At 44.6% G+C, this 27,057-nt stretch overlaps 1 protein-coding gene across 6 annotated transcripts in view; it reads left to right on the top strand.

Moving 5' to 3' along the window:
- The window catches only part of SUSD6 (sushi domain containing 6), a 98,736-nt gene that overhangs the window by 19,104 nt on the left and 52,575 nt on the right, over window positions 1-27,057 (top strand). Inside the window, exon 1 of one of the 6 annotated variants that reach the window (XM_086709428.1) lies at window positions 67-2,872. The exons of 2 other annotated variants lie outside the window; for them this stretch is intronic. The gene's annotated coding sequence lies outside the window, so the exon portion shown is untranslated. Of the gene's footprint in view, window positions 1-66; window positions 2,873-24,993; window positions 25,438-26,698; window positions 26,853-26,890; window positions 27,017-27,057 lie in introns of those variants that run through there. 3 more of the 6 variants (XM_086709427.1, XM_086709426.1, XM_086709429.1) reach the window with 3 other exon arrangements.

Below are 27,057 nucleotides of genomic sequence, written 5' to 3'. Positions count from 1 at the left end.
TTTTAACGTTTATTTATTTTTGAGACAGAGACAGAGCATGAACGGGGGAGGGTCAGAGAGAGGGAGACACAGAATCCGAAACAGGCTCCAGGCTCTGAGCTGTCAACACAGAGCCCGACGCGGGGCTCGAACTCACGGACCGCGAGATCATGACCCGAGCCGAAGTCGGCCACCCAACCGACTGAGCCACCCAGGCGCCCCCTAAAGAACACACTTTAAAAAAAAAAAAAAAAAGAATTCTTCCCCTCAGCCTTTCTCTGTTTTGAAGTTTCTATTCAGGGTAACAGAGTCTGACCACTAATATGCAGTGTATCCATCTTTAGCAGTTATTTTCCAGAGAAGTCCAGCTCATTTTTTGAGGCACCCTCTAGCCAGGTTATCTCAGATGTGGAAGATGGGGAGCAAACATATACACATCGTGGGGAGGGCAACCTCTCCGTTAGATGTATGTCTGTAAAGAGAGCTTTGGGAGTTAATGTCTCTAAATTCCTGTTTCAGTCCACTCCACTCTTTGAATAGCTCTTTTAACATGCCGTGCCTGTCTCGTTAGCAGTTCAGGGGAATTAGCCATCAACATCTAATGACCTAGTTCCCAAATTTCCAGCAGGTTCAGAAGTTTCTAGAATGCCCCAAAGGAATGTTTCTCAAAGTGTGCTTATACCTTATACCTTGGGGTCAGTTCCCTTGTGGGTGTGGTCCTGGCGTTCACACAGAAAACGCTTCCCTCTGCTCGGGTTCTGAAGCAGAGCTGCAAGCCAAGTCCAAGCCCATCTCCAGAGGGTATGCAGCTGCAAGTAGCAGTATGGACAGTCTTCAAGGCTTCCTGTTTTCTTCTTACAATGAATGAGAATTTTGCCTCCTATTCCACAATATATCAAGGACTATTTTAATATTTAAAATGAGTTACACTAGGGGTGTGTGGGTGGCTCAATCAGTTAAGCATCTGACTCTTGATTTCGGCTCAGGTCATGATTCTCAGGGTGATGGGATTCTTCACCACTCCCCCATCCCCCGCCTCCACTGCTCTCGCCCTCGCTCTCAAACACACACACACACACACACACACACACACACACACACACACCTAACATGGAATAAATTTGAACCTTTATCAAGATTGTGTGCTGTGAGGTGAGACTGCTTAGTTTGTAATCTTGGTGTCATGAATTGCTAACTCTATGACCTTGGGCAAGTTATTTAACTTCTCTGTGCCTTGTCTAAAAATGGAGATAATACCTACCTTTTAAGGTTGTTATGAGGATTATATCAAATATTAGAAAATGCTTGGATCCATGCACAATGATTAAGCAGTCAAGTGCCAGTTAATGATGCTATTATTACTGTCCTGAAGGTCTGTGTCCCTGGGAGTATGACATATGACAAACATCCCTCTCTTCATTGACACAGCCAGGCTATAGGCTTATAAAAAGGCCTTTTGCCACCTATAGGAACCCTAAACAGAGCACTGGGGAAATGCTTTGTCATAACAGATATTCTCAGGTCACACTCAGTTTTATTTTAGTTGTTTGAGGTCGCTGTGTGAAGCATGACTATGCTCAAGCAGTTAGAATCTATCACTGGTGGGAGGGAAGTGCTTGTTTAGAAAATGTCAGAGAATCCACCAAGTTCCTTTGGCTGATAAATGTTCTTCAGTCTGTACTCTTTTTTCTTGTTTAATAGTTAGGAAAGAGGGCTAAGTTGTACTTTTCCTTTATAAAGTACACATCTCAAAATTTGAAAAATCTCAAGTCATGCTTGTTTCTTGAAGAAAGTTCAGGATGTACAGGTTACTAGCAGTCACGGAAGGAGAAAAGCACCTGTGATTTCCCTTCCAGCCGTCACCACTGTTCACCTCTTACTGTGCTCCTTCCTTCTGTCTAGGATGGTCAGGGATGGCAGAGTGGTTGGCAGGGTCTTGGAGAGAAGGACCACATTTCTGGCAGCCAGGGTGGCCCTCCTGTGGCTCAGCCTTACAGTGGGCAGTCCCACTTTGGGACAAACACTTGGCAACACCCTTGTCCCCAAGTGCCCTCTCCGCTTCAGAGAGGTTATGTTGAAGGCCAGCTACTTCTTTCCAGTGATGCTGCATGTTCAAGCATTTTTGGCCTGGCTTATGTTGATCCTGCTCTCCTGATTTTGTGCTCATTTTCCACATAGCCAGGTGGTGAGGGTTCTTGGGCCTCTTCTGTCTTTTCTCATGGTACTGGCTCTCAGGGTTGATGCTTCTCTGTCTCATCCCTCCTTTGCACTAAATGCACCTAGGGGGTTCTGCCACAGAGGAGAACTCATGGGGTGAGGAGAACACTGTCTCAAGGCTTTTTAAATGTAATGCTTCCTCCCCCTTTTTTTCCTCTGCCCAGAATAAAAGCTGCCAGTAAAATTTTAGTGCAGGACTATCGAGATATATTTATCACTGTTGTGATGGTCAAAAGAATTGTCAACTCTTCTCCTTATCGATCCCCTTCACTCCTTGCAAATGGGAATTACAGGAAATCACAACCAGCTTAAACGACCGTGGGCAGATGGGAAGGATGGAATGTGTAACCCCCATTCCCAGAAACAGGAAGAATGGCTGAGCTGATTGACCTCAGCATTTGGCAGTCAGGGGAGCGAAAGCATGGCCTGAAATAATGTCACCATCTGGGAATTGAAACCCAAGTCTTCCTGCTCTCTGACTTCTTTGTCATCATGACTCCCCTCTCCGAGCCCCTCCTTTCTGGTCAGTAGACAGGCCCTGCCAGTTCTTTCTTCAGCAGGTTTCTGTCACCACCACACTGGCCAGACATCACCCGGTCTAGCCTCTTAGGCTGCTTTAGTCTCTCTTGCCAGGTTCATCTCCCATGGACGTTGTTCTCACCTCAAGTGTGATTAGGTAAGAGAAAGAAGCCTGATGTGTGTGGGAGGTAGTATTACCATCCTTTTCCATGGTGGCAGTGCCCTTTGGCATTAAGTATTCTGATGCCTTTCACATAGTAGGCCTTTAGTAAACATTTAATTGGCTTAGGTCATGTTTCTTGCTCAAGAACGTTCATTGGCTCCCACTACCTACTCATCCAAAGCAGAAGTTTCTGTTTTTCATGGCTGTACAGACTGTTTTCACTGTAAGTATTCAACTGAATGCTTAATACTGTGGAATAACCAGAGTCTGCGAGGTGATAGATACTAGAGAAACCATAAGAATTGTCCCATGTCCTGGAGGACCTCAGATGGAATTTTTTTTTCTGTTTCTCCCTGATTCTTGGCCTCTCTCCCCCTCCTTTCCCCACCTCCTCCACCCCCCAGTGTATCATGGTTACTTCAGCCTTCCAGCCCCAGCAGTTTCCTTTTTCTTTCTCTATATTTATTCAGCTTTCTAAGTTTTCAGGTCAGATCTCCCTTCTTTCCTTTTAAAGGTCCTCTTTGATGGTCTTGGTTCAGATCCTTTCTGATTTTTGTTTGCTTTCATTATTTTGTCCTTAATTTACCAGAAGTGGCTGCTTGTTCTTTCCTATTTTCTAAATATTCATGCCTCACGATTTAGTATTCTATTGCACCCACATAGAGTAATGCAATAGATACTCCTGCCTTGTTGTGTACCTTAATTGTTTGCTGTCTGAGTTTGTAGCCTCCCCAACTCCCTTGAAGGTTCCAAGTGGGCTGGGGCCTGTGCCTTCTGTGCATGTTACAAGCAAAATATAGAGGACTGTCAGGAAATGATGCTACATGGGGTAGACAGAGGTGACCCATTAGAAGTGAGAGGTGATCTCACAATGTTTTGAGAGTGTGGTTCCTAGCAGAATTCTGGATGGCCTGGAGCAGAGCAGGGACTGGAGGCCCAAAGACCATCGAGGAGTAGTTCTAGGGTTCTAAGACCTGAGAGAAAATGGCAAAGGCAGAAGGGTCAGGCGTGTCCCCCAAGAGTTTGTCTCATTCTGAGATTCTCTTGAAATCCTGGTTCACTTGGAAAATGTGTTCATACTAGAAGGCCACCAGGGTTCTTGGGGAATTCTGAGGCCAGATGCCTGTGTGGTGAATCTTCCCAAAAGGAGGGTAAAAGATGCCGGGCCATAGGGAAGCTTATGGCTTAAGGAAACAGATAATTAGGGGCAACAATGAACAAACCTGTTGGACTCAGCGTTTGATTTATTTGTGGTTAACGGGATTTGTATTGATTTCTCTGGGAAATTTGGGGATATGAATGCATTCTGCAAATATACATATTTTGTCACTGATGGGGCTTACAGGGTTATGTTGCATTTTTTCTGCTAATATTCAAATCTTGTGTGAAATTGAAAGCAGTGTCTTCCTTTTCCAATTTGGGCAGAATTGTAAGCATAGTGCTGACCCCCTCCTCAATCCCCAGTTTATTTCTCAGACCCACCCAGGACTGTGAAATAGGTTAGTAAATAACATCTGTGGACTGGGAACAGTTTTAGCTAGCTGAATTCCCTGTAATCCAGTTTAAGTCTACAGGGTACATCTAAACTTACTGGAATTCTAGGTAGGAAGTGCGGTTGCAAAGGCAAAGCCATTTAATTGTAGCTTATATGAAAATAAAACCAGCTTGAATTTTCTTCTCACAAACTTTCTCTGAAACACCTCTTTAGATCTTTTATTTTTGGCAAATGGGCTTCGAGGTGGCAGCCTCATTACTGTTGTGATGGAGGGGTATAATAAGCCAGTGGGCAATTTCCCAGAATTCTGAGCCTTTGAAAACTGCTATTCTTTTTGGAAGGTAAAAAGTACAGAAGCCGGGCTGCCTGTCTCCGATTTATTCCTTCTTCCCATTCTGTTCTCAGCTAGTAAATACGTGGTCTCAGTCTGCGTAAAAACATAATGGCTTAAATTTGCTTAAATTTCTGTAGCAGTTTGGTAATGAAATTTAGCCCTTTGATGGTGGTGGTGGTGGTGGTGGTGGTGATAGGCATTCAGTAGCAGGTACACTGATTGTGTTGTGAACTGGTTCTTTCCAAGTCTCCTGGGAAGAAAATCACTAACTTACTTTATATGCGAAGGTCTTGGTGTTGAGTAGAGGAGGAAACAGCCTTGGAGTATAGAGAAATCATCTGCCCGAAGTTTATATTTTAGAGAAGTACTTCGAATGAAGTTGTATGTTTTCTGTTTGGATTGGGTGTATTGTTTCTTTTGAGAATGCTTTTTACAATAGTATAATGGTTCCTCTGGAACTCATAGCAGGATTCTTTTTCTACCCTCTCCTGTATTTACAGCTGCTTTTTCCCTAGGGGAGTATTCATCTGTTTTAAAAAGCAGAGAGAGAAAACAAGAAGTTCTCTCAGTGATGTTTGGAAACGAACTGCATTTGTCTTTCAGGAAGGCAAGTTCTTAAGAGTTGCTGTTTGAGTGGACAAAAAGGAAGTCTGGCTACAGACATCCCAAAACACACACGCCCCCCTGCCCCCCTCCACCCAGAGGTTCCTTGTAGCAGATATGAAAGAGTTTAGGACATGAGGTGCCCATTATGGTCCCTTTGTTGTACTAGACCAAACATTTCTTTTCAGCTCCTGAGAAAGTCAGTTTTTCTGGCAGCCCACATCCTTGCCCTGAATATCCGTGTCTGGGGTCCTGGGCTGGCACTGCCACTCAAGGCCAGGATCGTACTTGGGTGTGGGTTCAGAGGCAGCATCCAAGGACATTTGGGACAGGAAAGAGATCTGATCATTAGGATGTTTTCATTGTACTGATGTTTCAAGGCCTTGGAGGTGAGGTTTGCCAGGGTCTAGATGAGGTTAGTAAATGGGCATAACTCTAGTGCCGCTTAGCCTCTTTCCACACTTTTCACCAGCTAGCTGGTCCTTGGCATGCATCTTTGTTTTGTTAGAAGAGGAGGAATTCTACTTTGCAGTTGAATAACTGTGCCTTCTATTCAAATTCTATGGAGGGTTACACTTGAAAAGCTAATAAGTACTTCCACTCTGCACCCACTGATCCATCGTGGGTGGGTGGCAGGCTGGAGGCTGGGGGACCTTCACAGAACAAGTGTTATTGAAGGCAGATACTGAGGTGACACTGAGGGCAGCTGTGCCCTGAAGTTCCAGTGGCTTGGCCTCCTGGCTGATGACCTATCCACCACAGCTAGGCCAACGGGGAGGCCTTCAGCTTCCCTGAAATGACTACTACTCACAGCTCATTTAGTGTGACCAGCCAGAGGGATGGGCTTCCTCTGGGAAAGGGTAGGAGAGTCCTTTTTTTTTTTTTTTTTTTTTAAAGTTTATTTATTTACTTTGAGAGAGAAAGAGCACATGCACAAGCAGGGAAGGGGCAGAGAGAGAGGGAGAGAAAGAATCCCAAGCAGGCTCTGCACTGCCACTTCAGAGCCCAGTTTTGGGGTCTTGAACCCACAAACTGTGAGATCATGACTTGAGCAGAAATCAAGAGTTGGATGCTTAATCAACTGACTCATCCAAGAGCCCTGGGTAGGAGAGTCTTTGTTAAGCTTGCCTGGTTTGGCAGTCACTCAGACTCACCTCCTGTTTCTGTGTTGGCCAATAGTCTCCTCCAATTTTCCAAACAACTCTTCTTCATTTCCAAAGGGGGGCCCATTTTTGCTAACAACCACCCCCCTAAAAAAAACCCACCAAAAACTACAACTTACCTTGATTGTTACTATGTGTGCCTTCTCTGCCTGTTTTCCGGCAGAGGCAGGCAGCCACTCTTGTTTTCTCTTGAGGTGCTCCTGCCACATTGGAGTTCCTGGAGGCTGATGCTGCTGAACTTCCTCATTGGGCAGAGGCCAGGATGTGAGCCGAGCCCCGAGTGCTCTGAATGGACAGAGCACACACAGTGGGGAACATTGCTGGGTTGGCACTGGGTCTGTGGGAGCCCAGTGGTTGGATTCTGACTGGGGGATATTTGAGAGAACTCTGTTTAGTGAAGAGGTAGGGGAACTGAGTTCTGGTTCAGCCACCAGCAAGCCATCTCCCTGGGCAAGTCGTGGCCCCTTTCTAGGCCTTAGTTCCCCTCCTAAAATGGGTAGATTGGACTTACAAGAGGACCCCAAGTTCCTTCAGACAGTAATGTGTTAGGATCCCCAGGACCCATGAGTCTGCTCCTGGTGAGGGTGACAAGAGGCCAAAAAAGGCTGGGACAGAAAAACTTGCACTTCTCAGTTCTCTCTCTTTCTCCCCCCATGTTTATTTATTTATTTTGAGAGAGAGAAGGTGGGGGGAGAGAGAATCCCAGCAGGCTCTACACTGCCAGCACAGAGCCCATTGGCGGGGCTCAATCCCATGAACCGTGAGATCATGATCTGAGCTGAAAGCAAGAAAGGGACGCTTAACTGATTGAACCACCCAGGTGCCCCCGCCCCCCCATTCTCTTTTTGCCTCCAGGCTTTTGCACATGTTGCTCCTCTCCCTGGAATGCGCCTTCCTGCAGTCGGTGTTAGACCGCTGCTTGCCCCGATACTGGTGGGGTGCCCCTCCTCTGTGCTGCCATATCTCTCTGTGCTCAGCACTTAACCCCACTGTCTTAATGTCTTTTTCCTTGTGCTTCCTGAGGGCAGAGACTGTCTACTCTCACCACTATGCCTCAGTTGGCTGGTGCAGTGCCTGGAATGTGGTATATACCCAACAAATGTTGAATGATAAAATGACCTCTCCTAGGCCAACACACCCAGTGCACTCAGGTGGGCTTTTCCCCACCTCACCAAGCCCTCTTTCTGATGTTGTATGTGGATACAGGAGAACCTTGGATAATGCTGAGAGTTGAAGTTTCATCTCACTGTAGCAAAGCATTAAGTGATGTTTCCACCCCACCCTGGGGGTGCTCTTTCTAGGTGTTGCTTTGACCTGGGATGGTTCTGGACTTTGTCCTGCTTTTCCCCATCTGCAGCCTTGAAGGAGGGGCAGGCAGGCACGTGCAGATTGCTGTCTCTGCCAGTTGCCTGGGGCTGGGCCATCTGCTGCCGGTGACAGGGGGTGGGGTGAGGGGTGCGCAGCAACCTAATCTCCTTCGCTGCACTGACTACATGGCCGAGTCCAGCCCCCCCTTCTCTCTACACTCTGTCTTCTGTTCAAGCGCTCTGTTATACTACTCCTCATCGAGGTCTTGCTTTTGTTCCAGCTGCTGCCCCCACCACTCTGCTCGGAGAACCCTTGCTGTGTTTCTGTTTATTCTGTGTGTGTGCCTTGCCCTTTAGCCCGAGCCCCCAAGAATCTTTATGTAATATGAGACAGCAGCAGCAAAAAGAAAAAAGCAAAAAAGGGGGGCCTGGATGGCTCAGTCAGTTAAACATCCGACTTGGGCTCAGGTCATGATCTCACAGTTCGTGTGTTCGAGCCCTGTGTTGGGCTCTGTGCTGACAGGTCAGAGCCTGGAGCCTACTTCGGATTCTGTGACTCCCTTTCTTTCACTGCCCTTCCCTGACACATGCTCGCTCGCTCTCTCTTTCTCTCTCTCTCTCTCTCTCTCTCAAAAAATAAATAAATAAATGTTAAAAATTTTTAAAAAAAGAAAACAAAAAACAAACTTTAGAAATGAAACCTTGGACTCCTGTTGGCCAGTGTTCAGATGTAAATGAGGAGACTCTTACCTTTGTTTTTGCTTTTTTCCAAATGTTTTTTAAATTACTTTTGAGAGAGAGAGAGAGAGAGAGAGAGAATGAGCAGGGGAGGGGCAGAGAGAAGAGAGGGAGAGAGAAAATCCCAAGCAGGCTCCACGTGAGATCATGACCTGAGCTGAAATCAAGAGTTGGAAACTTAACTGAGCCTCCCAGGTGCCCCTGGAGTTTGTACCTTTGGATTCACCACCCTGTTTTCCATCCCTCCTCCCAGGGAATCTTTGAACAGCAGGGGTGGGCTGAGTCACTTGCAAAAGCTCTAATTTTGCTTGTGCTGTAAGCCTTGCCTCTTTCTGGCCTTGTGTGGACATAAGCAAGAGGCAAAGAGAAAGTAACCTATCCTCATCACTCTTGACGACTCTGGGTTTGGACATTCAGAACTGGTTGTGTGTGTGTGTGTGTATGCACACGTGCACAAGCTGTGCCAGGAGGAGGCATTAGCAGGGAATGTGGACAGAGTTTTAAAGTCGTCTTTACCAAGTGAAGAGGTGACAGAGCAGAGAACAGAAGGGCAATATACCCTAAACTAGGACTTCTCAAACTTTAACAAGTGTAGGAATCACCTGCGGAACTTTATTACAATGCAGATTATGATTCAGGAGATCAGGGATAGAGGCTGAGATTCCACCAGTGCTGCTGTTCAAAGACCCATAATTTGAATAGTAAGCCGCCTCCTCCTCCTCCTCCTCTTAACACTGATTAAAAAGATTGATGTGGGGAAGGCAGGAGGGAGGCTAGCAAGGACTTTCAATTTTAAACCTGAGGGCCTGAGCTGGCCTTACAGCCAGTGTTGACGGAGCCCTTTTCCACATCCCTCCCTCCCTCATGCCTGAGTTCTTGGCTTCTCTGGAGCTTCCCTTGGCCCAGTTTGGTTTCCACAGTATAAGAACCTCTGTCCTTCGAGGGTGGGTGTGCATACTCACAATAAGACTGGATCTTTCCCCTTTCTCTTTGGCTCATTATAAATAGGTAAGGCTGAACCTAGCATTTCAAATAGAATTTTAGGACTGAAAGAATTCTTAAATTATCTTTTCCAGTCCCTCTATTTTACTGAGGAGGAAATGGGCCCAGGAAAAGTTTTGTGACATGTTCAGAATTAGCTAGTGGCAGAGCTGGAGTTAAAAGCCAGATGTCTGAACTCCTAAGCTCTTCTTTCTGAGGCACTGTAAGCCGAAGTTAGGGACTGTGGGAGGATCAAAATGTTGTTCTGGGGACAGGTGTTAAGACAAGAGGCTTTGTAGTGGTGTGAGGGAATTTTACACTACATGCACAACTAAGGCAGGTCTGCTGGCATCTGCTACAGCTCAGCATTCACTCACTTAGGCCAGGCTTCTCAGCTGCAGCACTGTTGACATTTCGGGCCAAGTAATTCTTTGTTTTCTTTAATTCTTTGTTAAACATCATAGGATGTTGAAGTGGCATCCCTGGCTTCTACCCACTAGATGCCAGTAGCATCCCCTCACCCCCAAGTTATAACAGTCAAAAATGCCTCTAGACATTGTCACATACCCTCGGAGGGGGGTAAGATTGCCCCCAGTTTAGAACCTCTAGTTCAGGCACTAAGTATTTTGGGGAGGAGGGTCCCCTTGGGCACCTACAGTGGGTTTTTTTTAGTGTATGTTGGTCTCTGTGTTACAAAGAAAGCATATAAGGGGACCCACCCTTCCTGTGCACTTACAGTTTAGTTTACAGTTTAGTGGGGAGACCAGACCAGCCAATGCATGGGCCAGATAAATTGCCATCGTAGTGGTCCCTCCAAGATGTAGAGCTGCAGGCTGGACTCTGAAGAATGTGGTGCCAGCCCAGGGCACTTAATGAGGGGATTTTGCTGCTCTGGGAAGGATTACATAGCTAAGAATTTAGTAGTTCTCATTCATATCTTTAGTTATCCTTACCTACTTCTGCTCAAGCAGCATTCTTCCATTCTATAAAAGCATTTCATCTGATCAGACACATTAACCAGCACATAGGTATACCTGAAGGGAGGGAGGCCTGCTCAGGCCTGATGCTGTTAAGGTAACCCATTCCTTAGTGAGATTTACTTTTTCTTTCTAGTTTGATTTTCTTTTGCTTGGGGTGAATGCTCTGGTAGACCTTTCTTGCATCTTTACCATTGTGTTAAGCAATATTGACATAAGGCTACGTAAGAACTGTCATGTTCTGAATACATAGGTAAAAAACATGGTTAAATCCCCTTTGTGAACCTAAGAAAGAGTCTTTACCTCTTTTCGTTTTTCATAGGATACTGTACTTATGTTTTTAAGGCCACTGAGTACCTCCCCTCCCCATCTTGTGCTTAGCACAGGCCTCCCTGAAAAATGTTACTCCAGGGCACAAAAAGCATTGGTGATGGGAACCTCATAGTTCAATGAAGTCAATATAACTTGACCAGTGCGAGACTGCTTTTTTCCCATTACTTTTTTGGATGCTCCATTGCCTCCTGGGTTGCATTGTTTCTAATAATAAACCTGCTGTAATTCTTTGTTCTTTTTTTTTAAAATTTTTTTTAATGTTTATTTATTTTTGAGGCAGAGAGAGAGCATGAACAGGGGAGGGGCAGAGAGAGAGGGAGACGCAGAATCTGAAGCAGGCTCCAGGCTCTGAGCTGTCAGCACAGAGCCCGACACGGGGCTTGAACTCATGGACCCTGAGATCGTGACCTGAGCCAAAGTCGGATGCTTAACTGACTGAGCCACCCAGGCATCCCAAATTCTTTGTTCTTCTGAACGCAGTGTGTCTCTCATTCCCCTACCTGCCATGGCTGCTTTTAACACTTTCTTATCTGTCTATCTCTCTATCAATCAATCAGCCATCAAGCAGGAGAAAGGCAGGGGTTGGGGAGAATCCCAAGCAGGCTCTGCTCTGTCAGTGCAGAGCCCGATGTGGGGCTCAAACCCACAAACTGTGAGATAATGACCTGAGCCAAAATCAAGAGTCGGTTGCCTAACTGACTGAGCCACCCAGGGGCCCCAACACTTTCTCTTTATCACTTGTTTCAGCATTTTGATTATGTTGTGCCTTGTGTTTTCTTTTTGTCCTTCTTCTTGGTGTTTGATGAGCTCTTGGATCTGTGGGTTTATAGTTTTCATTAAATTTGGAAAAATTTCTGGCGTTTCTTGAAAATTTTTTTGTGTCTACCTACCCCATCCCCAATAAATACACACACACACACACACACACACACACACACACACACACACGTTATGTGATTATGTAATCTGTATACATACAGATACATATATATTTATGTTAGGCTGCTTGATAGTGTCCCACTGCTGTGTTCTGTATATATTATTTTGGATAGTTTCTATTGCTGTGTTTTTGAGTTCATTAATTTTTCTTCTACAGTATCTAATCTGTTAATCCCATCCTATATCTTTTTCTTTCAGATATTTGTATATTTTCCTTCTAGAAGTTCAGTTTGGGTCTTTTTTATGTCTTCCATTTTTTTCCATCATGCTCATGCCTTCCTCTTCTCTCTTGAACACATGGAGAATATTTATAATAGAGATTTTAACATCCTTGTCCACTGTCATTGGGTCAATTTTATGCCTATTTCTTTTGTTTCATTATTCTTCTAGTTATGGTCATATTTTTCTGCCTCTTTGCATTCCTGTTAATTTTTTTATTTGAAGCTAGACAGAGTGAGTTTTATTATTGTGGGTGCTGGAACTATTTATATTCCTTTAAATGCTTTTGGGCTTTGTTCTCAGAAACAGTTCAGTTACTTGGAAATTGTTCGATCCTTTCATTTCAAGGCCTGCTTTTTAGCTTTGTTAGATGGGGTCCAGAACAGCCTTTAGTCTGGGGCCAGGATGGCCCCATTACTAAGGCCAAACCCTTCTGAAGATTCCATCTGATGCCCTGTTTGTTAGGACATTTTTCCACTTTGGCCAGTAGGAACATGAATATTTCTGGCTCTGTGTGAACTCTGGGGGTTATGCCACCTACTTCTTTCCGTTCATTCTTTCCCCAGCATTGCTAATTTCCTCATACACATGCACAGATGAGTACTCAGCCAAAGTTTCAAGGGGTTCTCTCTTCAGATCTCTGGGGCCTTTTCTCTTTATGGCTCCTTATTTTTAGTTACTTTGCCCTGCAAATTCTAGCCACATTGGTCTCCCCACACTCCCAACTCTGTCTCTAACTCTGAGATTGTTGAACTCTTTCATGTTTCTTCTTTCTGCTTTGTGTTCTGGAAACTCCTGAGAGAGTTAGCTAGGGCACTAGTAGGGTTCACTGCGTTTCAAGGATCACTGCCCTGTGCTGCCTATTGTTAAATGTCTGAAAGCCATTATTTCATATATTAAATCTGGCTTTCTAGTTGTTTAAGGAAAGAGAGTAAATCTAGTCTCTGTTATTCCATCATGACTAGAGGTAGAAGTCCCTCAGACTAATTTCCAGCCTTGGATATTTTTTACCTCCTGTGTTTGCTTGTTGAAAAATGGATCCATCAAGGCAAATTTTACTCAGATTCAGATCATGTTAGTTTGCCAAACATTTATTGAACACCTGCATCCAGAGAATAGCATGGTTCGTTCAGTATTAGGCTATATATGGCACAATCTGTAATTTTACCTGTGCTGCACTTTCTAGCAGAAAGCTGGGGGTGCACTTCTAGGTGTTATCCTGGCACAAACATGCACATCTATACACACTTTGAGCCTCCTTCCTGTGCCTCCTGACCATGCTCCCATTTAACCTGGGCAGCTAGTTGAACTAATAGGCACAATCCATGAACAAACAGTAGGTGCCCAGCTGTGTATGCGTGAGTTAGCCAGATAGCCATCTCCAGAGAGCCTTGTGTGGGGAAGGGAGGAGTTTTAACTCTCTGTATTCAGTGGCTCTTCCATCTTACTTAGGCTTACTCTGTGCCAGATCCTATATGTGTGAATCATGGACTCTTTGAAATTCTGTGAAGCATTCGGTGTTGTTTTCCCCATTTTATATATGACAAAATAGAGACTCACAACAGTAAAGTGGTACCCCTAGGACCTGTAAGAAGCAAGAGGCAGAATCAGGATTTGAACTCACTTTTGTGTAACTCTAAAATCCACATTGATCCTGTAACTAACAGTTTCATTTCCCTCTTCTGGGCTCCAGCTTACTTCTGTGTTTTGTTTTTGACATTTGGGCTGTATATCACCTGTGTGTTCTCACTTTCTACCTCTGTGTGTGTCTTACCTCCCCCAGTAGACTGTTATCTCTTTTAGGGCATATGCTTTTCCCCATCTTTGTGCCTTTCATGGAGTCTAGAATATGTAGGTACCCAATATAGGTGTTGAATGAAGTCAGTAAGTTCCTTAAGAAAGATATTTGTTAGGAATGAGTCCAGATGCCTGTCTGGAGGGAAATACCAGATTCCCTCCCTCATTAATTTATGATATTTCTTTCTGTCTGCTGTGTTTATCATAATCCCTCTTAACATCTTCCAGGATGTAACCTGGACTTTATGAAGTTCTTTGTTTGGTACCTCTGCCTGAATTTTGACTAATTTGAGATTACTTTTGGAGTCTGTGTTTGGAGATTTAAGGAAATATCTGTTGTGAATTAGATTCCTTTCTTCTCGGGCTGTGATTTAGAGCTCCGCATGTAGAGAACCAGAAGTATGGCTGGAGCTAGAACTGGAGCTTGTAGGCCTTGGTGGAGGGTTAGGTGGGGGCAGGGGTGTGGGACTAATCAAAGGGGAAGGAACAGTAGGCAGGTTCCTGCTTCTCGTTTTTGCTTGGAACCTCACAGTCCAACCTTGACAGCTTACAGGAAGTTTGGGTAATTTGTGAGGGAGAGGACAGGAAGAGTCATGGTTTGGTTATAGATTCAGAGGCTTCTTGGAATTTACGCAAGATGGAGAACATTTGTAGTCTTGTACAGCTTAAGTGTGTACCTGATTGGGGCTGTTAAGCTTTAGTAGATGGAAGTGAAGAACATGTTCCTAGAATCCTGAGCCTGCACCAGAACCTCAGGGGAAAATACTCAGGTGGCATGTGAGTAGAAAAGAGGAAAATGGCAGAAAGTGGGACCATATTTATGCAGAATCTTAAGGCCTGAGAGACACTAGGAAAGGTTGTTTCTGACTCAGCTACTAGGTAGACTGGTTCTCTCACGAATCTTACAGATGTAGCAGTTTTGGGGTAGAAGTGGAGAGGCTCTTTTGTTGCAGTTGAACATTAAGGAAGCAGGCAGCTCTTTAATATTCATCCCCAGTGTCTCCCTAGCTTTGGCCAATCATGGCTTGCGGGAGTGTTAGTTCAGAGACACTCTCTGTGGGGGTTCTCCAAGCTGTCTGGGCAGTTCAGGAATTTTAACTAAAATCCTTGGGCTAACTGAGAAGGTACAGCTTAAAAGATATAAATTCCTTCTAGCCATCCTCCAGTCTTTCTTCTCCCTTCTTTTCCAGCTCTTCGCTCAAATATTTTTGCCCTTATTGTGTCCACTTTGTCACTTTGAATTCATGTTAAGATCAGCATGATCTGCCCTCACCACTCTAATGAAACTACTCTTGATGAAGTCACCAAGCATCTTGTGACAAGACCAGTATTCATCTTAGTGGACCTTCACTGCCAACTCCCCCTACATCCTCCTTGAATCTTTCTGTCCCTCCCTTGACATTTTGATGCATAGGCCCTGGTTTTCTCGTACGTTTGGAGTGTCTTTCATGGGCTGTCCTTCCTTGACATGTTCCTTTAAAAAGTTAGTGTTCTTCCCGGGATTCTGTCCTTGACTCTCTTCTCTTCCCACTCAGCTCTCTTAGGTGAGTCCATCTATTGTACATATATTCAGCCATCACTTATAGGCTGCTAACTCCAAGCTCAAAGTGCTCTGCAGAGTTTCATGCTCGTTTCCTGCCATTCTAATCTTCTCTGTATCATTCCAGTTTTTTTAAATTATTTTTTAAAAATGTTTGTTTTTGAGAGAGAGCACGAGCGAGCAGGGAAGGGACACCAAGAGAGGGAGACACAGAATCCCAAGCAGGCTCCAGGCTCTGAGCTGTCAGCACAGAGCCTGACGCGGGGCTTCAACCTGTGAACTGAGATCATGACCTGAGCTGAAGTCAGACGCCTAACCAACTGAGCCACCTAGCCGCCCCCCAGTTTTAATATATGTGCTGCCAAAGCGAGCACCATGCTTATTTCCAATTTGCCTGCTAGACCTTTCTATGTGGATATCCTTGAAGTGTCTAATTCAGCATATCCAAGAATTACCTGAACTCAGTTCATTACATTTGTCCCCCAGATCTGCTCCTCCACCTGTGTTCTTTTTCTCCTTTGGTGGCTTTCACCAGTCACCCCATCACTTAGGCCAAAAACCTTGGCGTCATCCTTTATTGTTGTTTTCACTCACCCCATCCTATTTTTGGCATCTTCTACAGCATTTGGCACATTATGAACATTGAATGAATAAATAAGAGAAAAAGTTTATTAATTTCATCTGAATTTAATTATAATTTAGCTAGCACTTTGGCCTTCATGAAGCTGAATACCTCTGATTACACTCTAACTTTTGGGAAGGGCATCTGACTTTTGGCCACATTCAAATTCTATTAAGGAGAAGGCAGTTTTTAATTTAAAACAGGAACATTTTGTGGAAGGGTTAGTCATTATTAGAAATGGGTGGATTGGCCACTGTGCTATCTTTTAGGGCTGCTCTAAGGAGCTGCTATCAGTTAAAGATGAGGTGGGTGAAGTCAGACTGTACTGGCTCACGAGGGCATTGTCCTTGGTGTTCATGGGAGTAGAGGCAGTGTGTTGTGGGTGGACTTGCCACATGCTATGGGTTTAATGCAGGAATAGGTAAGACTTTTCCATTGGGGAGGGTAGTATGCCTCCTTGCACTCACTGATGGATTTCCTAATAGTATCCTAGTGTTTGTAACATAAATGCTGAGGATATGTTTGTAACTATAATGCTTTACCAGGTTTATTTTCTTTTTCATCTAGCCCCTTAAAAAAAAAGAAAAGAAAAGAAAAGAAAAGGTGGGGCACCTGAGTGGCTCAGTCAGTGAAGTGTCTGACTTTGGCTCAGGTCATGATCTCACAGTTCATGAGTTTGATCCCTGCATCTGGCTGTCTGCCATCAGCACAGAGCCCACTTCAGATTCTCTGTCCCCCTTTCTCCACTTCTCCCCGACTTGCACTGTCTGTCTTTCTCAAAATAAATAAGTAAACTTTCTTAAAAAAAAAAAAGAAAAAAGAAATGGAGACAATGACTTAATCATATGGGGCTTAGTTGGTTGAGTGTCTGCCTCTTGATTTCGGCTCAGGTCAGGAACCCATAGTCATGGGATCAGGTCCTGTGTTAGCGTGGAGCCTGCTTAATAAGATCTTTCTCTCTCTCCCTCTGCCCCACTTGGGCACCCTCTCTTTCTCTCTCTCTCTCTCTCTCAAAAAAAAAAAAAAAAAAGAAATCATAGATTTTGGAGCCAGAGAAGCTCTTCAGGTAGTAGTCATCTAGCCCAACCCTGACATGTTTTCAAAAAGTAGCAATAGTAATAATGATAGCTGGTAATAATTAGAATACCTAACATGTTTGACAGTTCACTAAGTTCCAGGTATTATGTTAAGTGCTTTACATGCATTTCCCCATGTAATACTTACCCATGAGGTAGCTGTTATTAGTGCTATTTTATAGATAAGGAAACTGAGGTCCAGAGCAAATGAATAGCTGCATTGGAGTTAAGTATGCTGAAGCAGCTATTGTACAGAAAGATGAAGCATCTTGCTTACTGAAGGTCAAATTTTCCAGTTACAGGCAGAACATGAGTAGAATGCAAATCTCCTGACTCTGAACTCAGCATATATTTTTGTTTTGAGCTGAGAATTCATTCTTTGTGGTCATTTGTGTCTCATTTCTTATTCAGTCCCTTTTAGTTTTAGTGAAATTGAACGAAGTAGAGGAAAGGATGGTTTAGAGTTAGGGTTTTGGTGAGTTTTTTAAAGTTTATTTTTAAATAGGCAGCCTTCCCAGACTGACTGGGAATGTAGCAGAAGGCCTGAGAACCAGGAAGTGACACAGACCTGTTTATACCATCCCATTTGGAGGCCTTTGGGAAGTGATCCACAGAGATGGTAAAAAGTAAATATAACTGCATCAGGCATTTCTCTTGGGTTTGCTATTTTTGACCTGGAGGAGGTGTTTCCTGCACAGCTATGAGTACTTTGGAAACTGCAATCCTAGAGCCTAAATATCTTGATTGAAGGTATATACATAGGTATTTATTTCTCATTACCAGGCAGCAGTCAGTGGGGCCTGGCAGACAAAATTACCACTTTTTTTTTTCTTTTGGTCTTCCTCTCTCTGCCATCCTTTTGGTGAATTGCTCTTCCATTTCTTTGTCTTTCTTTATAATTAGCACTGTGCATGCAATCTGTCCTGAGAGCTCACTAGGTATGTGCATGAGCTTCACGGTCCAGTTCAACCTTTCTTTTCCCCCTCCCCCTGTTCCCACTCAGAAGTCACTGTTCCTACCTCCTCTGCATTCTCATAGCACTTCTGATTTTTATTTATTTTGTTCATTTTTTAAATGTTTATTTTTGAGAGAGAGAACGAACGAACAAGCTGAGGAGGGGCAGATGGAGAGGAAGACACAGAATCCGAAGCAGACTCTAGGTTCTAAGCTGTCAGCACAGGGCCCGATGCAGGGCTTGAACCTATGAACTGTGAGATCATGACCTGAGCTGAAGTCAGACGCTTAACTGACTGAGCCACCCAGGCGCCCCCTCATAGCACTTTTTTTTTTTTAAATAGCCAGAAATAGCCATTTTATTGGGCTCTTATAACACTTCCATGGTGTTATATAGATAAGCTTATAATTCCTCTCACGTAGATTGTGAATTCCTTGAGAGTGGGGAATTCATGTCTGTGCTGCACTTCATTTCTGTGATCACCCAAGCCTTGCACTGAAGACAGCCAGTAAATATTTGCTGAATTGCAGTATAGTCACTGCAAACACCGAGCTGTAAGAAGTCAGATTTAGCAGATCAGCTTCTCAGACTTTATTTGTCCAGTGGGTATTGAAGCCTGCTCCACTTAGCTCTGATAGGAACCAAACAGAGGGGTATGATGACACATAGATATGTCTCTGGGGTCTGTGAACCAATTACAGCCCCTTCTGCCAAGCATTTGTTTTGCTACCTGGCCCAAACTTCAGGATTTATGCCCCTTTCCCCTCCTGTTTTATGTCTGTTGAGACTTTGCCATCTTTTATTTCCTACACAAATTATGTCTTTTGGGTTTATCTTTTTTCCTCCTTCAGTGAACAAGTAAATGTTGAGTGCTTTGAGGCACAGAAAGAGGCAGAGTTGGTGGTCTCTGCAGGAATTTATTATCTGCAGATAATAAATTATCTGTATGTATGCAACATACAGCAGTTAAGTAACTGAGCAGGCCTTGGGGAGGGATATGATTGGTTGTCCTGTTCATCGCTCAGGCAGTGATGCTTTGGGTTCAGAAGGGCCTTCCATGTTTATGGGCTCAATTGATGCAACTAAACTTTATCTTGTATTTGGACAACAAAAAAACAGGGAGCCCTTTGCAGTAGGAAAGCAGAGAAGGATAGACTTTTGGCCCCTTGGATTTCATTTATCTGTAGAAGAGGGGTAATGGCACCTATTTAATGAGGTAATGAGTGTGTGTATATATGTAATAAACATGTAAGCTCGGTGCCTCATCCTTCCCTACTACATGCTCAGACTAGAAAACTCCTGTGTCCCCCTGGACACAAATATTGCTTTAGTATAATCACATACATAATTATTTAATTTTGCAGGAAGGAGTGCTAAGTTCCTTAAAAGATACATTTTTTATTTTTTTATTAAAAATTTTATTTTAATGTTTATTTTTGAGAGAAAGAGTGAGACAGAGTGTGAGTGGGGGAGGAGCAGAGAGAGAGGGAGACACAGAATCTTAGGCAGGCTCCAAGCTCTGAGCTGTCAGCACAGAGCCCGACGTGGGGCTCGAGCCAGTGAACTGCAAGATCATGACCTGAGCTGAAGTCAGACACTTAACCGACTGAGCCACCCAGGCACCCCCAAAGATAGATTTGTAGAACTTCATGGAGGAGAACCTTGGAGGTTCACCTGTTGGCAGTTCTTTCATCTAAACTAATTTGTGTTTTGAGCATAGTCTCAGGGCATATGTTTCCAGCCCAGCTGAAACAGTGCCCTTTAGGAATCCAGTGGCTGCTCAATCAGAGCTGGTCAGAGCAGGAAGGGGCCTTAGCCAGCACTGATTTGAGTGCCCACTGTTCCATACACCATCCTGCATCCTTCACATTTATCTCATTTCCATCTCACAACAACCCAATGAAGTGGGTATTGTGTATCCAGTTTATAGATGGGAACTGAATGATTTCCCTAGATCACCCCACTAATAATATCCAAGCAGAGCAGAGATTCTGGCCCAGTCTGCTAGAATCTTTCCACCATCCCAGTCTGCCTGAGAAATATTTAGTTGAACTGTTTCATTTTACTTATGAGGAGACAGAGGCATAGGGAGGTGGTGTGATTTGTCCTAGTTCAGCCCATCAGTTATTGGTGAAGCTGGGACTAGAGAAGAAGCGGTTTCCTGCCTTCAGGGTCGGAAATTTACTGACTGAGCCAAGTCCCTGCTCACAACCACTCTGCCTTCACTCTCCTTTTTTTTCTGTCCTGTCTTGAGTCTGTGTGTGTTATTTTGTTCTCTTCAGTCCTTCTCTCTATTCTCTGGTCCTCTACAGCTCTGCAGTGGTCCCTGTGTGTGACGCAGGCTGTGTCTCATGTGCGCGCACGCTTGTGTGTGTATGTGCGCATGTGTGTGCGTGCACGTGTACACGTGGAGGCTGGGTTTTTTTGTTGTTGTTGTCAGACATTTGTTATTTTTGGAAAGCACTTTAGGAACACTGTGTACAAATGGCCTATACAAATGTGCTGATGGATTGATTAAGCTCTAAATGGGAAAGTGGAGTTTCCTGAGTTTGCTGCAGTGCAGAGGGAGACAGATGCTAGGATGGGTCTTGGAAGATGAAGGGGGAGAGGACTCCTCATGCAGAACATAGAGGAAGGATTTAACATTTGCTCCTTCCAGTTAGTACTTTTGTTTACTTATGTTTTTGGAGGAAATATTCCCGGGCCCCTCCTATTCCCTAGAAGACATTCCAGATTCCTTAGAACTGAAAGGGCATTCGGGGATCATCCAGGCCCACCCCCTGAAGACCAGGAGGAATGACTGGTTGGTGGAGCTGGGACCTAGAGCTCTCTTATGCATTCAGGTCCCTGCTGCAGTCCTTCTGCTGTTAGGTTGGAGACTGTTAAAGAGAAGGCTTAGGATGGGGGTGGGGGCAGTGTGTCTGCTGATGTCCTGCTGTCTGCAGCCTGATGAATACAGTAGGGGGAAAGTGTGACAACAAGAGGATGTAGCTTCTGGAGAAGCCAGACAAGGATACAAAGAATATCAAGGTGATTAAGAAAAACTGCTAACACCTACCCTATTCTGGTTTAGGTGGCTTATGAGGAAAGCTGAGGGTTATTTTGGTATTTCTAGGAGGTGAATTTTAATGAGTTTGACTGTGTCTTTTGGGCTTTGGAGCTGGAGATGAAAAGGAAATGGATAAGGTACCGTTCTGGCTGTCACAGATCTTCGAGTCCAGTAGAAGAGTTTGTGCCTGTTGAGGCCCTCACATGTTAGTGGCACAAAAGGAAGGGGAAGATACAGGGGTTAGCAAGATTGGAAGGAGTCCCGGGGGGGGGGGGGAAGTAAACTAAAGACATCTAGAAGTAACTTCATTTTTTCATTTTGGAAGCAAGAGTGGGAAGCATTAGGATCTGATAAACGTTTAGATGTCTTTTGCTGCCGTGGCCTAGCTATTTCAGGGTGAGTGGGAGGGAAGTGGGGGAGACATGGAAGAGAAGAAAGGGAGCAGGAAGAGAGGCCTCCCTGGCACGTTAGCCACTTCTCTTATCAAACCCTCTGGGAGACTTTGGACTTTGCAGAGTTAGGACTTCCTATCTTTACACTCTGAAAGGTAATTAACTGGTTAAATTCTGGTCACATTTCACGAACTATTCTTTGTCTTCCACCGTCACGTAGCAGCACTGGGGTTGGTGAAGTTGGTTCATGGAAAAAAACCAGACTTTCTTGTTCCAGACTGTCTACTACCACCATCTTCTTTCCCGACTAGATCTGAGGCAAGAAAAGGATTTTGTTGGTTTTACCCATCTAGTTTCCTCTCTTAACTAATGGAGAGATGGGTCATAGTTTAGGAAATAATCAATCCTGACAATTACATGGAGACTGAGGCTGATCTCCTAGAACTGTAGAGAAACCTACTTAGCACCTGGGAGCCAACCTTGACACAGTCAGGACTCTTGTCTCACAAAGGAGAGATCAGTAGAGTGTGACATGACCCTGCCACTCCAGGAGGACTGTGACATTCTCCAGGGGTAGGCCCCAAGGCAACCAGGCACATGGGCTGAGGAGGTCTGGGCCCTCAGCTGTCTTGGGGACAGGGTGCTGTGGTGGTTTCATGGCTGGCCCCACCTGGTGCTGCTGCTCCCCTAGTCTGTGAGCCATTTTTGAAGGTGACTCTCAGGACACCTTTAATCTTTTCAGGCTCTTTGGTTAACCTGGAAGCATCTATGGCAACGATACGCAAACCACGTGAACTTTGGGTTCATGTTACAGGTTGTCCTTTACTCCAGAAGCCTGTCCTGTTTTCATCGTCATTTTTTATGAGCAGTTTCTCAGACCTCTGCTGTGTTGGCTTCTAGGCCAGAACTGTAGATAGAAGGACCTGAGTCTTTTCAGTTTATAGAGCTGTCCTTTGTATTTTGTCCTTTTTGAGCCTCATTAGAGAGTAGGGAGATATTTAAAGCAAGCAACAACCCCGTTTTATAGATGAGGAAACAAGGCAGAGATGAGGTAACAGAGGCAAAAATGAGGTAAGTGGCTTCCCCAAATCAGAGCCATGGATCGTCATAGAGGATCATTTTGAACAGGAAATGAGTGTTCATGACGTTCAGCAGAGCACAGTCACCCTGCTTTTAATGTTCTGAGTTCACTGAGGGGGAAAGACCAGACACTGACCTTGAGGGGCTGACATTCTAGCTCATGGGGTCTCTTTCTACCACACACTGTTGGGGTGCAGCCGTGGTCCCAGGAAAGATTATCAGAAAAGGATGAATGCAGACTTGCCATGACTCCTCTACACCCCATATTTTAGAGGGGAAACTGGCTGCTGGAGGAAGGGTTGTGTGATACACAGAGAAGCTTGGATGTTTGGAGAATTCTGTGGCTGAGAGAGACCGTAGAGCCTTTCTTAGATGTGCAAATGGAAGCCAGGGAGCCTTCATGACCAGCCAGCTGTTTAGTGGCAGAGATGGGACTGACATGGAGCCTCAGGTTTTCTCTTTTCTTTCTTCTCTCTTCTTACCTCTAAGTTTAAATGTGACATGCCTTGTGAGGGTGGATAAGTGCCATCTTTAAAGACGAGGCTTAGTTCCAGGCTCCTCTTTAATCATAACTTTTTTCCAATATTTTTTGTGGTAAAATACACATAAAATGAAATCAATCATCTTAAACCAGTTGTAAGTATGCAGGTCAGTGACATTAAGCGCATTCCCACTGTTGTGCAACCATCACCGCCGTCCGTCCGTCCGTCTCCAGAACTCTTGTCATCTGGCAAAAACGGAACTTTGTACTTGTTAAACACTAACTCCACATTCCTTCCTCCCCCAGCCCAGACAACCAGGATCTACTTCCTCTTCCTCCTCCTCCTTCCTCTTCTTCCTCCTCTTCTTCCTCCTCTTTCCCCTTCCCCTCCTCCTACTCCTCCATGTATTTCTCTAGGGATAATGAATATCTAGTTAATTATTTCTGAAATGTTTTTCTTTTCACTTGCTCTAAAGCCACAGTTCAAGTCCAGGTTTTATTTTATTTTTTAATTCTGTGTTTAAAGCAGATGCCTTCTTAAAATGATTAGATATGTATAGTGTGACCTTTTCTCCACAGTAGCCAGGTTCTCCCATTCTGAGCAATACCCTGGGGTCACAGGGCTTCGCTTTTCTCTGTATTGTTTCTGAAGCACTAACTCTTGGCCTAGCCTTGCAAGTAAACACTCCCACTGACTACCCTCTATTCTCTATTCATCTTTTCTCTTCTTTGCAAAGCCCCCATGTCACTACCCCATCTGTCATGCACTTGATCAGGTGTTAGGCTTCGTGGTGGAATTGGTCCTTTGGCCCAGGGAGCTGCTTAAGTCAGGGGGAGGAGTCCATTGTTTCTCTCAAATAAGACAAAACAGGAGCTCCTATTTGTGTATCTTTTTCCTAATTCTGTATTGGCTCCTCCCCACAGTATTCGTGAGTTTGGCAGGCATTTGTTCACTGCCTTCAAGGAGCTTTGAGTCTGGTGAGGTGAGACAGATAAACATGTAGATGCATTAACCTGTTAGAGGTACAGTCCTAGCAGGGTGCTCAAGACACTTTGGGAATAAGAGGGGGTTAGTCCTACTGGAGGTGGGTGTGGTGTGAAGTGTCAGAAAAGAATTCCTCCAGGCGACTCTTGTGCTGAGCCCTAAGAGTGACTATATTCCTGGCAGGAGGAGCAATCAGGTTTATTTGAACATCAGTCCGTATGTTGAGGGAGGAGACAGGTGGTCTGCTGGAACACGTGGCTACATTAATTTTATTTTACATTTTATCTGTTTGAATAGGTAATGCGTGCACAAGGTACAGTATACTCAAGGACATTAAAAAGGAATACATATGACGAAAAACGAGTTATTTCCCTATTAATTGCTCACTTCTCCACCCTGAAGGCAATTATTAGCTACCGATTTCTTGTGCATCATTCCAGGCAGAGGTTTTCATGGCATGCAAGAGTGTGTGTGTGTGTATCCCCTTTAAAAATACATGCAGCCTCGCAAGTGGCTTTCTTCATGTACTGATTGTGGAAGTCATTTCATATATGAGGACAGACTGGACCTGCCTAGTTCTTTTTAATTTTTTTAGTAGGCTCCACACCCAGCGTGGAGCCCATCACGGGGCTTGAACCCAGGACGCTGAGATCAAGACCTGAGCTGAGATCAAGAGTTGGATGCTTAACCGACTGAGCCACTCAGGCACCTCCTGCCTAACTCTTTTTAGACCAGTACATGGTATTTTGTTAGGTGTGTGTATGACCACTTGTTTAACTTGCCTCACTTCAGTCTTTTGCCAGTACAAAGAATTCAGTGACTATCTTGCATCTATATCATTGCTCATGCGATTTTTGAGGACGGATTCTAGAAGTAGAACTGATAGGTTAGAGAATATGTGACAGATATTGTCAAATTGCCCTCGAAAGAGCTCCACATTAATGATGCTAAATTCAAGATCCTTTACCACTTGATGCCCCCCACTTCCCCTCCTCTAAAATCCTTGCCACAGTGCTCGTCCTAAATGAATTTGGTCTTATAACTCCTCTGTTTATGATCCTCTAAGCTGTACGTGGTTTTCAGGGTAAAGTTTAACCTCCTTGGCCTAGCCCTTAACTCTAGCCTCTGCCAAGCGTGCCGTGCTCCCATTGTTCTGTTCACTTGTATTTGGTACCTTCTTTTTCACTAAACATATGCACTAGCAGTCAGCATCACCTCCTCTGGGGAGTCTCTCTTGGTTATCTTCACTTGTGCACAGAACACCTAAGCACCACTCTGATCCAGCCCCATCCATTCACTATAGAAATATTTGTTGTGCACGTGCTGTAATGTGGCCCAACCAGGTGTTATTCTCAATGTTGCCTTCAGGGGGTGATGACTGCCTGGTACAAATACCTGCTGTGGATGAATCAAAAATGACAGCACCCATTGCTAACTGGACATATTGTTGAACCTCTTCTGACCTTGGGTTTTGGCATCTGCTGAATGAGGAGGTAAAGCCTGATGACCTCTAAGTCTCTGCAGCTCAGCCTTATTACTAATTACAACAGCAACAGCAGGCAGTATTTACTGAGTACTGGCAAAGTGCCAGGAACTGCCAAGTGCTTTGTCTGATCCTAATCCTTACATCAAACCAATGAAGACGTATGGTTACTGCTCCCATTTTACAGATGAGGAAACTGAGGCTAAGAGAGTGATTTGGCCACATGGTCATAATAGAGGACACAGATTGGAATTCTGGCATTCTAACTCTGCTGTCCTTAGCCACATAAATATATACACATTCCACACATTTACACACACACGGTTTTGTGTACTGTTTTGGGTCACTTACAGACTCCACCCCTAGATCTCTTCAAGAACCATCCCTTTTCTACAGCTTTAAAGGCTCAAGTTGGAGTCTGGGTAAAAGCTGTGGACAGAAGACTGCTATAGTCACAGCTATTTAGGGGTAGTAAGGACCCAGTAGCTAGCTCATGCTCATTGAAGGCCCTGCTAGCTGCTTTTCCTTCATGCTGAGGTAGCTCCTGTTGCTGTTTGCAGTAACTCTCTTTAGAAGGGGATGTAGGCCTGAGTCAAGGCTTCAGACATGGATTAAAGGCAGGTCTGTTTAATATCCCTGGCAGAGTCTCAGAGGCATCCTTTATTAGGGTTGTAGATGGCAGGCTCCCTTCTCTATTTACATAAAGCCTTATTAATGGAGAAGGAGGTGTGTATGGAATTTAAAAAGGGAGTATAATCTTATTATTTGGAATACTTGTTATAAACCAGGGTAAATAAAATCAAATGACTGAACTAAAATGTAATAGGGCCCATATCATAATGTATCATCATCAACTCAGCTGCTTCTCTGAAGGCTTGTAGAAAGTAATCCCTTAAAGTCTTAACCCCTGATACATATATTTTTTAAAGACCCTGGTTCCTACTCTTCTGAAGTCATCGTCTGAACTAGAGTGGGTGGGGGTGCTAATTAACAGTCACAGCCCATCCTCTCCCAGTCCTTGTCAGGGACACCCAGCAAGTGTGGCCTCTTGGGGTCACAGGTGTGTCAGGTGAGCCTGGAGTAATTGGTCCATTTTTGAGATTCATGGCTGTGGAGTCAGCGTCAGATCCTCAGGGGCTCATCCGGCCTCTGGCAGCTGAGCAAGCCTAGCCGTGGGCCCTTGGCTCCTGCAGCTGCATTCCTTCTCTAGGCGGTGTATTTCTCCCTTTAAGACACGTGTTCTCTATTTTTTTTTCCTTTCAGTCGGTTGAACTTGCTCTGAGTCCAAATGGCAAAGGCAAAGCCTGACTCAGGGGTGTAGCATCTGTGTCAACAGCTGCCTCTCTCTCCTCTTCTCTGTTGGAGGCTGTGGGGGCAGAGCCTGGGCAGTTGCTGAAAGTTCTGCCATGCCTGACAGATTTCCAGGTGAGCTTGTGTTGGTCTCCTCGTCCTGAGAGCGAGGATCTGGCTCCTAGATGCTGACACTGATGGCAGCTTGCTGCAGGCCTCGGCATTTCCCCACATAGAAGTTGAAAAGCCACTTATGTGCCTGTCCCTTCTGGCAGCAGGAATTCAGTTACTAGCATTTTGTATGTGATTATGGCTTCCTTGCTACAGTGCCTACTTGCAG

This window comes from Puma concolor, chromosome B3 (assembly GCF_028749965.1).
Source record: "Puma concolor isolate L17-30 chromosome B3, mPumCon1.1.hap2, whole genome shotgun sequence".
NCBI classification, from domain to species: Eukaryota; Metazoa; Chordata; class Mammalia; order Carnivora; family Felidae; genus Puma; species Puma concolor.
This window is presented reverse-complemented; position numbering and strand designations above follow the sequence as displayed.